Genomic DNA, 19,512 nt, shown 5'->3' with positions numbered 1-19,512 from the left:
ATTGCTGGTCTTGTCACCTAAAGACAAACTATTTCTGGTGCTTCTTCAAAACAGAAATTGAGAAAAAGGCATTGGCTATATCAATAGCTGCATACCAGGTACCCAGAGATACATTAATTTGCTCAAACAATGAAACCATATCCGGAATAGTAATTGCAGTTGGGTGTATTGTCATTCTCCAAGATCCATCTGTTTTTTGCACAAGCCAAATAGGCGAGTTAAATGGAGATGTAGTATGAATCACCACCCCTACATCCTTCAAGTCCCTGACTGTGGCACTAATTCCTACAATCCCTCTTACAACGCACGGGGTGTTGTTTTTGGTTTACTACTTTCCTAAGTAGAGGCAGTTCTAATGGCTTCCATTTGGGTTTTCCTGTCTGAATAGTCTTTATCCCACATTTCAAGGATCAAATGTGGAGGTTCAGCCAGTTGCTGAGTATGTCTATTCTGATTATGCATTCTGGAACTGGGGAACTCAGTACAGGATGAGTTCAGGGAACCACTGGACCCATTGTGCAACATATCTTAGCTAAGACTCCATTAATGACTTGACCTCACTTTGATTGGTGAGCCACAGTGACATTTTGGATCTCCTGGAATCTGTGTCAGTTCAGAGCTAGTAACCTAGTAATCCCCCAAAAGTCTGATTGTTTCCTTTCCCCAGTGAACAATTATTCTTGTAAAAGTCTGTAGATTCCTTTAGGGAAGGCTGGGGACAAAGACTAACTGTAGATTTTTGGCATTGTAGAATTTGGTATTAGGACCCTTCCTCAAAGACACCTAGCTTAACCTTCGATTCAAGGGGTTGTGGGTCTATAACTTGGCTCAAGTCTGGAAATGGATTGAGGGGTCATGACTCTATTCTGGCAATTCAAGTTAGACTGTTGTTTACTTGACCTAGAATCCTTCCACTTGTATAGATGAAGTAAATATTTAGTAGGTTTCTCTTATTTCACTCCTAGAGTCACCTGCTTAAGTAGCCACTGCCGTAAATCCATATGAGTCAGACTGTTCTCATCACTACTGTAATTCTGCTGTCCATGATGGTAACCACAGCCACCCTGTCTTTGTTGATGAAGTGCTGCCATTTGGCCCCTACCACAATGAGGGTCAGTCAGCCCCACTACAGTTAAGTGTCTTCATTTAATTAGTGTAGTCCCCTAATTGAATCTGGCTTACATAAACTAGCAGTTACCGAAGTCTTCAAGGACAAATTTGTTCCTCACTGTGAGGTAAAAGGTGTGTCCTCTGGGCACTCCATGTGTGGTTCATTCGGTCTATTTTGACAAATCCACTCCAACATGCCAATTTCCCTTAGCCTGTGGATACCTTCCTTCGCAGGATTGCTGTATTGTAGGCCACCATGCAATCCGTGCTTCAGTGAACCAAGCTGATAAACTATTAAATCCTTTTCTAGAGCTAAAACACTGATTGAAGAATCTGTTTAGTGGATTCATATCAATAAATCCAGACTGATCCAGTCTTAAGTTCCTTGCACCATTATCCCATACACTTACTAACCATTCCTATACATATTCTCCAGATTTGTTTGCACATATTAGAAGAAACATACAGTTCTTTTGGAGTATAGCATACTTGTTCCTAGGTCACGATTGGTGCTTTACCTTTGGAGGCATTCTGGGACATAAGTCTAGAAGCAATAATTGGTGGAGGTATTTCCTGAGAACATTCAGCATGTCTTGCAAGTTATCTATTTCAGAAACCTCTCAGGCACCATCTCAGCAGGCACAGTTGGGTTAATCTCATCAAATGTGGGCAGAGGAGGTAATGGTTTTACTGATGATGATCAGCAGGCAAATATGGAGTCATCTCTTCAGTTGGGAGGGATGGTGCTTTTGGCAAAAGTGATTCAACTGAATTTAGGGGCCCAGTGTCCCAAGTTTCCTGATAATCTGCCCAAATGTCCCCATCCCAAGCTTTAGGATCCCATTCTTCTCAATCAATGCTTTCATTTTAACATCAGACACCACTTGAAGTTTAAGAATGCAGTTGGCATTGTGATTCAGCCACTCTGATAAGACTCTGGGTTTGGTTCTCAGCAACATCAGCTCTGTCAGTACAATAAATGAGGTGTTCTTTCAGGGCACACGTGAGGTCTTTTATGCAGTGCTTGAGCTATAGCGCCAAAGCCTTGAGAAGGTCTCTTTCCTTTTTGGTCTATTGAAAGTAGGCCCAACTATCCAGTTTCCCTATACTTCTCATCCTCACAAAATTGCAGAAAAGTATCCTACACAGGAGCACTCAGAGTCTCTCTTGTCACCAATATGTGACCTACTGGTGGGGATATTTTTCATATTAACACTGCCAGATCACACAATGGGTAACTACACCCTCTTTACTAACAGCAGTAGAGTTACCAGTGCCTTTAAAACTAGTAAGACTTGAGAATCAATTTAGAAAACGCATCCTTATGATTTTGTTTTTCTAGAACCACTCCAGGTACCAAATGTCTTAGGCTGGTTCTAAGGCTGGTTCTCTGGAACCAGCAAACCCATTGAAATTTACATGTATACAAAGAGGTTTATATCAAGGAGATGGCTCAGACAGTTGTAGAAGTGGGCAAGTTCCAAGTCCATGGGTCAGATGTCCAGCTGAAGGCTTTTTCTGATTCACATAGCTGCAGGAGATGATGAATCCAAAATCAGTGGGTCAGATGGCAGGCTCTGGCTGCAGACACAAATTAATCCAAGGTCGGCAGGTAAGATGGAAGGCTATTAATGACTCCCAGGATCGTCAGACAAATACAGCAGGCCATTGGCTCAAGTTCAAAAAAATGAGAGATTAGATGGCAAGCCAGATACAGGATCCAGGATCCAGCAAAAAGCAAGCAAGTTTTTGTTCTTTTTTAAACTTTTTATTGTGAATTATGTGATAGTTTACGTGGGAGAATATTAGTTTCACATTCATCCTATTTGTATATCGTTTCATTGCCATGGTTACAATCCCTTCCATGTATCATCAACCAGCCAAAGGGTATACCCCGCAAGCCTGCCCCTCGGTCTTCAGCACACAGCCCCTCTCCCTCTCTGGGTCTAAAGTCCCCAGCTGCTCCATCTCTCCACATCATCGTCTCTGCCTCCATCTCTGGCATCACTGTTTCTCTGGGTAGGGTCCCGCACTCCGCTCTTCTCCCTTGATGGTCCCAGGGACCTCCGCTCCTGGACTTGAAAGTCAATCACTCCCCTCCTCTTGCTACAAAACGTCTACCTTTACATTTCCAACCCTCACAAGTCAGTCCTGATAGCAATTATACACTATTGTACCACAAGAGTCCTATCCCCATCTCCTTTCATCAGCCCCATCCAGACAGATTGGATACTACTCAGTGGAGGTTCTACCTTCCTCTGGGCCCTCTGGATCTAGGCTCCCTCTTGAAAGCTTGTAAGCCAGTCACTTCAAAAAGCAAGCTAGTTTTGATCAAGTATCCAATATATTGGAAGCAGAAACTAACTTCCTCTCAGTTGATTGGCTGCTCATAGCTGATCTCATTATGAGAGATTACTATATCTTAACTGTTTAGCCATAGCCATTGGTCAACTTGACAGAAAACTTAAATATCACAGCAAATTGTCTTTACAAAAGTAAGACAGAGAGGTCTGCATCTGAGAAGATAAAGAAATAGGGTGTGAATACAAAGGTTACACAATCAGAAATACGATAAAGTGAGCATAGACCTTCTTGCCAAACGCTAGAGCCACATGGGAAGCATGAGAGAAGTGAACCGGCATCTCTTGAGTGAACAGAACTCATTTCTCTGAGAGGAAAGAGGCTAAGTGTATCAGAAAAATGTTTAGATCAACTCAGATGAATGTGCTTCATAAACGAGCTTGTGACAAATCATGGGTCATTGGGGTATATCCCCTTCCCATCCAAATGCCTCCTCCAGACACAGAACCCTGGGTTAGGGCAGCAGCAGATTTTGGAACATTAGTTTTCTCCACAGTGCATGTCTTTGACCCAAAGTACTGAGCTTTCTCCTCAGAAACCGGCAAACCAACCTTTCTCTTGGGATCCCTTCTTACAGGTCTTACTTGAGAGGGACAGACATGCTCTGCTAGAGAGGGGGACCTTTCCGGAGGTGACCTGAGATTCTATTTCTAGACTTTGACACATAACTTCACTTTTATTAGTCATCATGAAATAACCAAAGAGGCAGACAAGGATCTAGGGAAAGGCATTGTTTGTATAACAATGGAAAGTGGGTAAGATAAAGCCCATAGTGGAGGGCTGTTTAATAGGTATGCAACAACCACATCATGGTCCCCTAAGCAGCAGTTACAAATCATCATTCCCAAAGAGTGAATAGGGAAATGCTCCTTATACACCAAAGGAGCTCTGGTAGCGTAGTGGTTATGAATTGGGCTGCTAACCTCAAGGTCAGCAGTTTGAAACTATCAGCTGCTCTGTGGGAGAAAGATGAGGCTTTCTTCTCCTATAAAGACTTACAGCCTTGGAAACCCTATACAGGGTCGCTATGAGTTGGAACTGACTCTACCGCATATAACCTCACACAATGACATTTAGAAAGGAGAATAAAAAACTGCATGCAGCAGTCTGCAGCGGGAATAAGATGGTGGCACTCAGGGCCCTCTGCAGCCTCCGGTGTGTCACGGCCCAGGTGTCCCAGGGCCGGGAGCCGACTGCCGATTCAGCCCAACAGAGGTGCTCGGCAGTGGCAACCAGATGTGGAATAGGCAGAGCAGTTTGGGGGAGCTGTCATGTATCCTACCAAGGAAACAGCCCATTGGAAACCTCCACCTTGGAATGATGTGGATTCTCCAAAGGACACAATGGTGTTGAACTTGACCCTCAACTTTGGGCCTCAGCACCCAGCAGCCCATGGAGTCCTGCAACTACTGATGGAATTGAGTGGGGACATGGTGCGGAAGTGTGACCCTCACATCGGGCTGCTGCACCGAGGCACTGAGAAACTCATTGAATACAAGAGCTATCTGCAGGCCCTTCCATACTTTGACCGGCTGGACTATGTGTCCATGATGTGTAATGAACAGGCCTATTCACTGACTGTGGAGAAGTTGATCAACATCCAGCCTCCACCGCGGGCACAGTGGATCCGAGTGCTATTCGGAGAAATCACACCGCTTTTGAATCACATCATGGCTGTAACCACACATGCCCTGGACATTGGAGCCATGACCCCTTTCTTCTGGATGTTTGAAGGGAGAAGATGTTTGAGTTTTAGGAACGAGTATCTGGAGCACGAATGCATGCTGCTTACATCCGCCCAGGAGGAGTGCACCAGGACTTACCCCTTGGACTTATGGATGACATCTATGAGTTTTCTAAGAACTTCTCTCTTCGGATTGATGAGGTGGAGGAGATGCTGACCAACAATAAGATTTGGCGAAACCGGACAGTTGACATTGGGGTTGTAACAGCAGAGGATGCGCTAAACTATGGTTTCAGTGGGGTGATGCTCCGGGGCTCAGGTATCCAGTGGGACCTGCGAAAGACACAGCCCTATGATGTTTATGACCAGGTGGAATTTGATGTTCCCATTGGCTCCCGAGGGGACTGCTATGATAAGTACCTATGTCGGGTGGAGGAGATGTGCCAGTCCCTTTGAATCATCTTACAGTGTTTAAACAAGATGCCTCCTGGGGAGATCAAGGTTGATGATGCCAAAGTATCTCCTCCTAAATGAACAGAAATGAAGACTTCCACGGAGTCACTGATTCATTACTTCAAGCTGTATACTGAGGACTACCAAGTTCCTCCAGGGGCCACATACACTGCCATTGAGGCCCCGAAGGGCGAGTTTGGTGTATACTTGTCACCATTGGAAATGGGTGTGTGTATGTGTGTGTACACATCCGTGTATACTTAGCTGTCAGATTTTCTGTGTACTAGAAAAGGAAAAAGTGTAATAAATTAGCTGAATTGCAGCCACTATGCCCGCCCCCTCCCATAAAAAAAACCTGTGTGTATCAGTACTTTCCAATGGAATTGTGTGATGATGATGATGTTCTGAATCTATCACTAGTCCAGTGACTAGTGGGCACTTGAAATATGGTTAATGTGAAAGAGTTGATGACTTTTTCTTATAATTGAATATTTGCAGTAGAACATATGCTAATTATACTGTTTGTACATGTACAATTCAGTGACAGTGATTACATTCTAGAACTGTGCAATCATTTCCGCCCTCCTTTTATTTATTTTTAATGTTTTATTATGAATTATGTGATAGTTTACATGGTAGAACACTAGTTTTACATTCATCCTATCGTGTATCATTTCATTGCCATGGTTACAGTCCCCTCCATGCATCATCAACCAAGCAAAGGGTATATACCCTACAAGCCTGCCCCCTGGTCATCAGCACACAGCCCCTCTCCCTCTCTGGGTCTAAAGTCCCCAGCTGCTCCATCTCTCCACGTCTCTGCCTTCATCTCAGGCATCACTCCGCTCTTCTTCCTTGATGGTCCCAGGGACCTTCGCTCCTAGACTGAAAAGTTAATCACTCCCCTCCTTGCTACAAAATGTCTACCTTTACATTTCCAACCCTCACAAGCAGTCCTGATAACAATTATTCACTATTGCCCATCCTCCTTTTAGAAGGCGTCTTTTCCTCATTCATATAAAGTCACTGCCCCCTAACTTTCCTCTCTAATCTTTGAAGTTGCTGTTATCGACTTGATCCCTTCTGGATGGAACACAATGCTTAAGGCAGACATTGTTTACTAGAGGAGCTAGACTACAGTGTGGTGTTGAGAAGAAAGACTTCAGGGCATGGTTCTGGTTTAAGGATTAAAGATTATTTCAAGACATTCATTTCAGGGTTCAGAAAAGCTGGAGTCCATAAATATCTGAAATTGTGTTCCTCATGTTCTCCCTTTTGATGAGGATTCTTCTAGATAATCTTTGATCGAAATACTGAGGTGGCAAATTTTTAATTATAAATCATTTAAAATGTAATTTTAAATAGCCACCTCTGCTTAATGACCTCTGCATATGCAACACACAGGTACAGTATGATTGCAAAAGCACTTGAAAAAAAGATGGAGAGAAAAGAAGTCAAAATGTTGCAGTCGTTTTCTCTGTATGATTATGGGTGATTTAAATTTTCTTTGTTTGATTTTTCTGCTTTTGCATTTGCAAGCAGCGAACAGATATAACAATAGGAGGTGTGCCAGGAGGAGGAAAAGCTACTGGCAGCGGAGCTCACACTGGTTTTGTGGTTCAGAAGCTCGGATAACCCGCCCTGCCAGGCCTGTTTTGACAGGAGCGCTGTGCCTCTGGCTGCGGGGTCTTCTACAAGCAGCAGGGCAACCTCACTGACACACCAGTCACTCAATGTTTGCTGGCAGGAGCGTGTGTGTGTGTGTGTGTGTGTGTGTGCGCGTGCTCGGGTCTCGCCATCTGCTGCCAACTTGGCAGCAAAGTGTTGCCCAGTCAGCTGTGTTTGTTGGTCCTTGGGTGGAGGCTGTTTGAATTTCTTGCTTGGGTCCCAGGTCTTCGTTTAGTTGCTTCTCCAAGTTACCGACAACTTCAAGGGGCTTTCTTCTGCTAAGCTCTTTGCTGTAGCTCCAGAGACATTTTATGCATGTGCAGGGGTGTCAAGAAGAAAGCAAAGCAGATTACCTGGGCTGGCCTAGTCACCATGGCTGGCTGCTATAGCAGGGATTTAGGAATTTGAATGATTTGTGACAAGAAGAATCAAGGAAGATGAAACTTCCCTACACATATTGTTAGCTGCCATCGAGTCAATTTGGACTTAAGGTGACCCTGTGTGTGATTAGAACTGTGTTCCATGGGGTCCTTTTGGAAGCAGATCACCAGGCTTGTCTTCTAAGGAGTCATCTCTGGGCTCTAGGTGGGTTCACAGTCCAGTGTTTGTTCCACCAAGGAATTCCCTTCATACACACCTGGAGGGTGTTTATGCTCTTAGGGCAGGGAGGCAGGCCTAAGAGTGGCTCTCCGAATTCAGAGTGCCTAAGAAGAGCGTGGAAGAATTGGCGCATTTGAGTTATGGTGTTGGAAGAGAATACTGAAAGTGCCATGGACTGCCAAAAGAACCAACAGATAGATCTGTGTTGGAAGAAGTGCAGCCAGAGTGCTCCTTGGAGGCCAGGATGGCCAAACTTCATCTCTCGTACTTTGGACTTATTGTCAGGAAGGACCAGTTGCTGGAGAAGGATATCATGTCTGGTAAGATGGAGGGTCAGAGAAACAGAGGAAGACCCCAACGAGATGGATCAATGGATTCAAGCATGGCAACAATAATAAGGTTGGCCCAGGATCGGGCAGTGTTTCGTTCTGTTGTGCAGAGGGTCGCTATGAGTCAGTACCCACTCGATGGCACCTAACAACAACAGAGTCCTGGTGTGGCGCTGTGGCTTAATGCACTAGCCAGACTGCAAAGCCGTTTGAACTGCACGGTTGGTGGTTCCAGCTCATCAGCTGCTCCTTAGAAACTCTATACAGGGTCTCTGGGTCAGAACCAACTTGATGGCACTTAACAAGCTTGCTGATGCAGGCTCCTGGTTTGAAATCCTGAGACTATGTAACCCACTCCCTCAGTTTACATCTGGAGCATTGGGGGCAGTAGAGGCAGAGGGCGGATCAGCAGGACTGGGGCTGGAAGTCAGGTGACCTGACTGCCCAGTGCGGGTGCCTGTCACTTATTACGAGGATTCTCATCTTGTCTAAGATATTTGGACTCAAGGAAGGGTTAGGCTGCAGTGGAATCTAAGTATTTTTTGAAACCACCACTTGCACTGCAGAGACAGACGGCCCACCATGATGCTCAGTCTCATTTGCAGCCTTTCTCCAGGGCACACATCACGGGAGGTGCTGTTGCTGCAGGCGGCTCCCCTCCACTATCTGAAAAGCCCCAGCCTCAAGTTCAAAGGTCCAATAAAACCCATCACCGTTGAGTTGGTTCTGACTCTAAGTGGCCCATAGGCCAGACGAGAACTGCTCCATATATCTTTTCAAAGCTGTGAGTCTTTGTGGAAGCAGGTTGCCTCATCTTTCTCCTGCAGAGTAACAGATGGGTTCTAACTGCAGACCTTTCAAGGTGTGATTGAGTGATTAACCACTGTGTCACCAGGGCCCTTTAGAGGCCCAGTAAAGGAGCTCAAGGGCAGAACTGTGATGGGGTTCGGCAGGAGACAACAGTGAAGATGAAGAAATAGGATGGGGTATTCGGGACAGAGGATGTGCACCCTGCCCCCGACAGTGCCAGCCAGTTCCCCAGAGCTTCTCGACATAAAAGTGTCTCCCCTTTGCGGGTCAGGGTGCTCTTCTGGCAGACTGGGTTACCATGCAAGAGAACAGGGATTAATGACGCTAATCCAAGAGGGCAGCTTCCTGCTTCAAGGTGAGGATGGCCCCCGAAAGGAACAAAGCACCCCCTGGCCCAGCACTCACTTCTCCCTGACAGGGCACCCAGTGCAGCCTCAAGTCAAGGGCCATGGGACAACTCAGGGTGCTGGGCAGTCTGAAGACAGGCAGTTCTGTAAGTCCCACTCGAAAACCCATTTTGACTGGATTATTTTGATGTCTTTACATTTCAGGCTCATTTATCCAGGCCAGGAGCCATTTATTTTGCACATCCAACATATGGCTTGTTGATGTCCTGTCTCTAAGCATCTGCTAAGGTCATGTCAGCAAGGGGAAGGCTGACTCGGCAGGCTTCGCCCCATTAGCTGGCCAACCATGCTGCAGGCTGGCACAGACCCCCAGCGAAAAGAGTTGGGGGAGGTTCTGGCAGATAGATAACCAGTCTGTGGGACTCATCTCCTGGCAAATATTCCAGAAACCATTTGGGAAGGTCATTCCCTAATGCCTGGTGCCCTGGAATGGGATGCAGCTCATCACTATGGTAACCGTTGCATCCCTGAACAGCCCTTCTCTGGACTGCTTGAAAGGAGACTGACAGGGAGATGGTACAAGTCTCAGTGTTAGCTTGTCTTTCTTCTTATAAAACTTACCTTGAAATATTTCAGATAAGTAGAAGGGGATAATGAGTAACACAAGAAACATGTGTCTCTCTCTCTCCCAATTGTTGTTAAGTGCAATCTAGTGGATTCGGACTCATAGCGACCCAGTGTAGGGTTTCTGAAGAGCAGCTGGTGAGTTTGAATTGCCGACCTCATGGTTCATAGTCCATTGCTGATCCCTACAGCCCCACAGCAGAAGTCCTATCTCCCAGTGGTGGTGGGCTATGGAGTCAGTTCTGATGCATAGCAACCCTGTATAGGGTTTCCAAGGCTGTAAGTCTTTATGGGCACAGAAAAACCTCATCTTTCTCCTGCAGAACATCTGCTCACCTTGAAGTTAGCAGCCTGACGTGTAACTGCTATGCGCCCAACACAAGTATAAAACCACACATGCAAATGCAGCTCCTTTTTTCAAAACCTTTTGATTCTATGACTATCTTAGCCCACAAAGGTAACTTCTATGCTGAGTTTAATGTTTATCACTCACTTCATTTTATGAGCGCTTATACACACATGTATATACATACACACATGTATATGTGGAGCTCTGGTGGCATGAGTGCTGGTAGCATAGTGGATTACAAGCTGAGCGGCTAACCACAAGGCCAGCAGTTCAAATCTACCAGCCACTCCAGGGGAGAAAGATGAGACTTTCTGCTCCTGTAAAGATTTACAGCCTCAGAGACCCTGTGCAGGTTGCTATGAGATGGAACTGATTCAATGGTGCTTACCAACAACCACCACAGTGGAGAGTGTGTTAGGCTGTGGGCTACTAACCAAAAGGTTGGTTGTTCAAACCTACCAGTCGCTCTGTGGGAGAATGAGGAGGTTGTCTCCGCTCAGAGGTCACCTTGGAAAGCCTATGGGGTAGTTTCTCCTCTGTCCTGTGGGGTCCCTATGAGTCGGAATCAACTCAACTGCAGTAGCTATATAATTACCATGGACTGCCAGAAGAACGAGGAAGTCTGTGCTGGAAGAAATACAGCCAGAATGTTCCTTAGAAACCAGGATGGCGAGACTTCGTCTCTTATACTGCGAACATATTGTCAGGAGGGACCAGGCCCTGGAGGACATTCTGCTTGGAGGTTGGTGAAAAAGAGGAAGACCTCCAATGAGATGGATTGGTACAGTGGCAGCAGCAATGGGCTCAAGCCTAACAAAAATAGTGAGGTTGGCACAGGACCGGGCAGTGTTTCATCTGTTGAGCAAAATGGTCGTTATAAGTTGGGACTGATTTGATGGCACCTAACAACACATACATATATATATGTATACATATACACAGTGTAGCAGGGATTTAGGAATTTGAGTTATTTGCAGCAAAAAGAATCAAGGAAGATGAACTTTCCCTACATACATGTTGTTGGCTCTCATTGAGTCCAGTTGGACTTAGGGTGGCCCCGTGTGTGCAGAATAGAACTGTGTTTCATAGTGTCTTCAAGGTGGTGATCTTTTGTTAGGTCACTAGACGTGTCTTCTGGGCTCTGGGTGAGTTCACACACACACACACATTAATACAACGCACATTTCATTATAATACTTGACTTGGTCTTCTCGAGCTGTCCATTGAAAATTTTCTGTTCAGTGTTTCCTTCCTCATTTTAGCATCGCTATGCTAGAGAGCAAGTTTCAGAGTCTCTTCTGACATCCATTTTGTCTGGTCTTTTCTTTCTCTCCTGTCTTTTCAATGAACTTTTGCTTTCTTCCTGTGTGATGGTTTTGGTGTCATCTCCCAGTTCTCTGCATAGTCGATAAAGCACAGGTAAACATCTTTCTGGTATTCTCTGCTTTCAGCCCAAATCTGACATCTGCAATGATAACCCTTGTTCCACATCCTCATTTGAATCTAGCTTGAAACTCTGGCAGTTTGCTGTCAATGTACTGTTATAGCCTTTGTTTTTTAAAGCCTGCATTGTGAAGCAAGTGGTAGTTTACATGGGAGAACAATGGTTTTGCACTCAACCTATCATATTTTGTTTCATTGCAATGATTACAATCCCCTCCATACGTCATCCGTTAACAGTATTTGCTTCTATTCCGTTTTTTGTTTTTTTTGTTTTTTTAAATGTACACATAAACATGCAGGAATATATAATCGCTTAAACAACCAAAGGGCACATTCTGCAAGCCTGCCTTTTGGCCACCAGCACACCAGCCTTTCTCTTTCCATGAATCTGGAGTCCTCAGCTGCTCTGTCTCTCCATGCCATCACTTCTGCCTCCGTCTCTGGTGTTGCTGTTCCTCTGGTTAGGGTCCCATGTTTTGCTCATGCTCTCCTCTCTTGATGGACCTAAGGTCCTCTGTTCCTGAATTGTAAGATTAACTTTTCCCCTCTTTTTGTTACACAACTTCTACCTTTACAGTTGTGACAATCACAATTAGTCACGGTAATAATTACTCACTATGGAATCATAAGAATCTTATCCCCATCTCCTTTCACCAGATCCATCTAGACAAGATGAAAACTATTCAGTGGGGATTCTGCCTTCCCCTGTGTAAGTCAAAATCACTTAGTAACTTTATTGCATCCTCATTTGGGGAAGTCAATGTCTAAGCTGCCTGTCCCTATCGACCCTGTATACAGAGGGGATAGGCTTGATCCTTGATGTGCAGATTCTTTCCCTCTCGGTTGGTATTTTGAGCTACTACATCCGTAAGTATAGGTTTGCATTTGCTTCCTTTATCAAATTTATCTTCCTCTAATCGAGTTCTAGAGTTCTGGTGTGATGCTGTGGTCTAATGCGTCAGACTGCAAGGTCATTTGAACTGCAAGGTCAGTGGTTTAAGTTCACCAGCAGCTCCTTGGAAACTCTACACAGGGTCACTATGGGTCGGAATCGACTCAACGGCACTTAACAACAACGACAATCGAGTTCTGATCATTAAGCCATCGAAGCTTGGTCAAATGGGTACTACCTGCAAGTTTGGGCATTCTTGTGCGTTTCCCTCCAGTTCGTATCAGCTGGATGTTTCACCCTCAGCTCTAGCCCTCCATGGCTAGGTCAGTGTCCATAGGTTCAGGAGTCCCCAAGTCTCCCCAAACTTCAGACCAACCAGCCCTTCCTCTTGTCGCTCTCATTTCAAGGTTGACAGGAGTCTATGGAACATGGTCGAACTCAGTCCATGTGTTTGTTACTGCCCTTCCCCCACTTCCACTAACATGTAGACCAACACAGTCACCAGTGCGCTAAGATACCCATTCGTGTCTTCCCTTTGAGGTAACTGCTTGTCTTGATGGCTCCCCAACAAACAGCTTGCTTGTTCTTGTATTAGCCAAACAGACTGCCATTTAAAAAAATGTTTCCTGCTGGACTTTCTTCAAGATACAGCCATTTAAGTATTATCTTTAGCAAAGTTTTACTTGCATGCGATATTAATGATATCGTCCAATAATAGCTGCATTCCATTGGGCCACCTCTCTTTGGAACAGGCACAATATGGATCTCTTCCAGTCAGTTGGCCAAAATTCCTTGGTACACATGAGTGCCTCCAGCGCTTCCTGTATAATGTCAACCCACAACTCTTCTGGTCGTTGGTCATGAGTGTCTAATGCAACAAATCTGTTCTTGAGATGGTCTCTAAATTCAGGTGGACTATGTTCAAGGTCATATTTTGGCTCTTGTGAACTTAATTTTCTTCAGCCTGAACTTGCATATGAGCAATTGATGATCTGTTCCATAGTTGGCCCCAGCCTTGTTTTGGTTGAGATATGGAACTTTACCACCATCTCTTCCCACATATGTAGCCAATTTGATTCTTGCGTATTCCATCTGTTGAGGTCCATGTGTACAATTGTCTTTAAAAAGTATTTGCAACGAATTAAGTCAGTGGTCTTAAAAAATTCTATCATGATTTCATGTATAATTTCTATCACGAAAGCCATTATTTTCCAACTACTGACCCTTCCTTCCTGTTTCCAACCTTCGCACTCAAATCGCCAGTAATTATCAATACATCTTGATTACGTTTCGTCAATTTCAGGCTGAAGTTGGTAGAATCACTGGTTTAATGGTTGGTGCGTAAATTTCAATAACTGTGGTATTAACTGGTCTTCCCTGTGGTGGTGGTTATGGTGGTGATGTGTTGTGAAGTCAGTTTTGACAAATAGCGACCCTGTACAGGGTTTCTGAGGCTGTAAATCTTTACGGGAGCAGAAAGCCTCATCTTTCTCCCGTGGAACAGCTGGTAGTTTTGAACTGCTGACCTGCGGTTTGCCGCCCAATTTTTGTAGCTATGGATATTATTTACAGACAGCGTTGTATTTCAAGTCAGATGTTGAAATTTTTTTTTTTTTTCCCCACTGTGCAACCCGCTTCAGTGCCGCAGCCTATGGACAAGGGGATGAGGCAATGGTTCAGGGCTACAGTTTGCTCTGGCATGGGACACTATGAAAGGCCCATGGGGAAGAGCCTGCCATAAATCCAAGTCCATGCACTGAAATGTTTTTTCTGATGATTAATGCTATGCCATGCCTCTTGAATTTGTTGTTCCTGGTAAACCATGATTTTCAGAACAAAAATGGCCAATACTAGTCCATTTCAGCTCACTACTGCCTAGGGTATCGATCTTTATGTGTTCCATTTAATTTTTGATAACTTCCAATTTTCCTAGATTCATTCTTTGTACATTCCATGTTCCAATTATTATTGGATGTTTACAGTTCTTTCTCCTTACTTACTTTGAATTGTGCTGTACCAGCAAATCAACGCCCTGAAATCTTTACTCCATTTGCATCATCACGGTCAGCTCTACTTTGAGGAGGCAATCACATTTTGAGTGCCTTCCAACCTGAGGGGCTCATCTTCTGGCACTTTATCTGACTAGAATATTCTGGTGCTCTTTGTGATGCTTTTATTTTCTGGCACTGTATCTGGCAATCTTCTCCTGCCATTCCTAAGGTTGGCAGTGATGAAACATTCAGAAAGAGTCCATCTCTCCTTCTTCCTAGTATGTCTTAGTCTGGAAACTCAGTTGAAACCTGTCCTCCATGGGTGACTCTGCTGGTATTTAAAGTATTAGTGGCATAGCTTTCAGCATCACAACAACGTGCAAGTCAGCAGTATGACAAACTGACAGACCTTACTTTAAATTACAGTAAAATACACAGCACATAAACATTACCATTTTAATCGCTCTTCTGTGGACGTGAGTGGCATGAAGTGCAGCCTCCACGCATGTACCCATCAGCACAGTCTCTTTTCAGAATATTGGCTGCATCCCTTTTCAATCACTACTGTTTATGAGGCACGTAGCTCCATCACAATTGACCTACTCTCCTGTTGCCAAGTACCACTGAGTTGATTCAGACTCATAGGGACCCTGTATAGCGTTTTCAAGAAGCGGCAGGTAGGTTTGAACCAGCAACCTTGTGGTTAACAATCCAGGTAGCTGGGGAGATTTTCATTGGTCCTGTGTGGACATCTTCACTTTGCCTCTTGCGTACATGTAGTGCTTCTCTAGGATGTAAGTGTCCAGTGCACAGCGGCTGGGTATCAGTGTACTTGATGTGGCCAATGTTCTTCAGAGAAACTACTCATACTTGCTTTTCTTGGTGGTGGCGGTGGGGTCAGAGCCAGAAAGATTAAGTTTAATGTTATTGTTAAGTCAGAGCCATCAACTCTGACTCATAGAACCTGGTGTAGGATTTCCATGGCTTTACATCTTTGTGGAAGAAGCCTCATCTTTCTCCCACAAAGTGGCTGGGGTCTCCAAATGAACACTTGGCTAGATTTCATTTACCAAAGTGCTGAGAGAGAGAGGTAGGCAGAGCAGGTTATTGGCCGTCATCAGCAACATTTTGAAGAGGACGAATCCGTGTCATGGAGACAGGCACTGGCGAAGTGTCACGGGGGACTCAGTCCAGTTCCTTATTAGCTCTGACATTGTTAAGATTTCGTTCTTAATGTGGCCCTCTCTATCCCCCAGGGACCTGATGCACAGCTAATTAGGGCACGCTGTTCTCCAGGAAACAGGTGAGCACAACACAGAGAGGCCCATTTTCTTCTTTGACCTCACTCATACTGCTTTAGAGCAATGCGAAGGTAGCAGATGCCCTGGAAATCTGACCCACCCACCTGGGACCTGAAGGAGAACCGGAGTGGATGGTAAGAGTCAGGCCAGGAGCATGCAGTTCAGAAAAGGCCCTTGGGACATCCTCTCAGCCGTACTGTGCCCCCCCCGTAGTATTGCCAAACTGCCTCTTAGCACTGACTCAGTCTTTCCATCTCCCTGCCAACATTTTCTAGGCAATTCCCAACTTCTGGAAGAAGGGACAGTTTCCTTTGGGAGTTAGCCAGGAGGTTAGTTTTCACTCAAAGTGGATGTGAACAGCTAGGTAAATATTTCCACTTGTTCTTTAACAGTGTGGGCTCAGTGTGTCTACCTTTTCCAAACAAGACTTTGATGGAAAAGAAACCTCTTGCTTGACGGCCTCACACCTCTGTGGGTGCCCTCCCCGGCCTCCAGTTTGACCAGCCAACTTAATGGTGTGGGCCTGCTTCTCGCTGACATTTCCTTGCACTCTCTTAGCCTACTCTGCCCTCTGCCTGGGGGTGCTGGCTAGAGCAGAGCCGCAGCCCGAGCTCCCTGTGGATGGACAGGCAGGCCTGAGAAGCCCTCCTAGCTCCTGGTTTGCAGCCACTTCGTAGAGAAAGACCAGCTGCCACGAGGACTCCAACTTGCTGGAAATGAGCCCCAGCAGTCATGGGTGAGAGAAGGCGCTTCACAGTCTGGGACTCGGCAGAATGGTCTCCTCATTGGAACAAGGCCAGCATCGCAGGAGATGGTGGACCCACTCCGAGCCCAGCGCTCCTCACCCCCTCCCAGCCGATCACCTGTAGGGTGGGGAGGCTGCCCACTCTCCCAGAGCCCAATTCTGTCTCCCTGGGACAATGTTAAAGCTTATAAAAAAACTCAAATCTCCCTGTAAGTAGAGAGAATATGTAATGAGTTGGATGTACTCCTCACCCAGCTTCAACAACTCATGGTACATCTGGTTTCATCTCTATCCCCACCCACTCCTCTGGAAAAACTCAAAAGACCAAATAGAGAAAGTTTGGTTGGTTTACTGAGGTATGGCTGGCTGACCCGTCACCCATTCCCTGTTGCCTGTCTTCCACAACAGAGGCTAGAAACGCTAACCACTCATTTTCCTAACCTCTCTTGAAGCTAGGGGTGGTCATGTGACCCAGTTATGGCCAATCTCATTGTAAAATGATACTTGTAGCTACTTCAGCACAGGTGGGTTTTAAAGAGATTACACTTAGATTGGAAGGGAGACAGCTGACATAAAGGCAAACGAATTGTAAAAACACGAAAGTCTGTGAATAACAAAGTATCTAGGAAGTTGTGGAAGAACGGTCTGCAACAGGAATGCTGTAAAGGGCTGTGTCTGCCTGTGTCTCTGGGCTGCTACGACAGACGTCCCAACATACACATTGATTCCCTCCCGGCTGAAGAGGCTACAAGTCTGAATTCGGAGTGCAGGCTCTGGACAAAGGTTCGTATCTCCTTTCGGTATCTTGGAAATCTCCATGCGTCCTGGATCTCTGTCTTTCCTTGTATCTCGGAGCTTCACTGTGCATGGACTCCGGAAGAGCATCATCCAGAAGAGGCACTCCACTCTCAGCCATTCTTTCCTGGTGCTATAGGTCTCTCTGAGCTCTGCTCACGTGATTAACCTCTTCTAGATCTCAAAAGAATTGACTCAAGATACAGCCTAATCCTGTAGATTGCATCTGGCCACATTAACATCGTGGAAGTGAGGATCTACAACACACTGAGAATGACATCAGGTCAGAGCTGATCACATCGTGGGAGTGCTTACATCACATCAGATCTCACCCTGGAAGTGATTACTTCATCATAGCTGCTAAACTACTGAGAATCTTGCCTACCCTGGTTGATACAAAACCCTAACTGTGACACCTTGAGAAGCTGCCAGAGTCTGTCAAAAAAAAAAAGACCCTCCAGGGGCTTCTCAGAAGACTCACAGGTGTGTAGAGCCAGCAAGTGGAGGTCAGATCTGTGTGGCAAATCTGCTGGGAAGAGCCTCAGCAGACCTGGAGGCGGCAGACAGGACCTGACCTCCCTATGTAGGTGCAGTGGTACTCTACTCCACAAGAGCACAGGGGAGGTGGGCTAGAGCTGGACCCTGAGCAAGACAAAGCAAGGCAACACATGGCACACAGTAGTAATTCTTGTCGACGTCTTACTTCTGTCTCCTTGTCCAGCAGGAGTGAGAATAGCACAACCACCTGTAATAAAAATCCAGCATGTTCTGGCAACTCCTGTACTGATCTTAGGTTTCGAAGGTGGGGAACATTTGTTAAAAAGAAAAATTCTAACTTGGCATCAGCCCAGTACCATTTATCCTGTAGGACTCCAGGTAATTTTGCAAGCAGGGAGAAAGCTGCAGATGTAATGGGTGCTTACAAACTGTGTGCAACACAGTACTAGAGGCACGCAGACGCAAGAAGGTAGTTGGGGAACGGGTCACCCAAGTGGCACTGAAGTACTGGATACTGCTCCAGAGAGTAACACAGGGGTGGGGCTTTCATAGTGGTCTTGGATGGTCCCTCATGGACATCCTAGCCCCATGAGAATGCTGCAGGTGTTGGGGTAAAGGACGTCCTGGGATTCCGTGCAGGAGCAGGAACTTAATTGAGGCTCACAGACCACCCGTTCTGACACTGACCTAGTGCCCTAGGACCAGAGTGGATGCTAACGGACAGCGTGTGTTCACCTGTAGCTTGTAAACCAACCATCCAGGGCTGTGAGCTGGTTCTTCTTGGTTCAGTTATAGCTGATGACAGGAAACTGGAATGGATTCAACTTTGTAAAGTGTGGGTGTACTGGAATAATAACGGGAATGGGAAAACTTACGGGTCGAGACCCTCTGAGAAAACTGAGCAGTGTGTACACTGCATAGTAACCAAATCTCCTGGGAGGTACAGTTGTCAACAATGGTGGCGGGCTCAGAGATGGACGCTGACGGCTCTGCTGTGAATGAGTGTGACTTTCTGAAGTCCTGGCAGTGTTCCAGCCTCCAACATCAAGCTCCTGGAAGGGCTCACACTTCGGCCTCTTCCAAGCCTCCTTTACAGGGCTCTGACCTGTAGGTTTTCCTGTTCCAATTATCATCTGGTGCACCTACGTTTTGCAAAGTCGGTTCCGATTTTGCTGTACTGGCATGACTGAATCAATTCAAACTGGTTTAAGCTCTGCAACTTTTTCAGTAAGACGGTCCATAACCACAAAACTGTTCTGACAATCAGGCCTTGGTTACCATGATCTCCTGACCACTAACTGGAGGGCTTGATGGGGAGATCTGCTAGATGAGCCTATCATTAGCTCAGTTCAACGCACTGAGGTACCGTACAGTGCTGTGACTCATGCCATACTCAGACTAGACAACAGAGGCTCAAAACTGATACTTGGCCTGAGAATGGGCAAGATTCCAGTCTTTGAAACCCTACTACTTCCCCCCAACTGGTTCATGTTACTTACTGCCCACCCCAAA

At 45.7% G+C, this 19,512-nt stretch overlaps 1 pseudogene; it reads left to right on the top strand.

Moving 5' to 3' along the window:
• The first annotated feature begins 4,594 nt into the window (after positions 1 to 4,594).
• Positions 4,595 to 5,872, top strand: LOC102811207 (annotated as a pseudogene).
• Positions 5,873 to 19,512: the final 13,640 nt, after the last annotated feature.

This window comes from Chrysochloris asiatica, unplaced genomic scaffold, assembly GCF_000296735.1.
Source record: "Chrysochloris asiatica unplaced genomic scaffold, ChrAsi1.0 scaffold00037, whole genome shotgun sequence".
Classification (NCBI taxonomy): domain Eukaryota; kingdom Metazoa; phylum Chordata; class Mammalia; order Afrosoricida; family Chrysochloridae; genus Chrysochloris; species Chrysochloris asiatica.
This window is presented reverse-complemented; position numbering and strand designations above follow the sequence as displayed.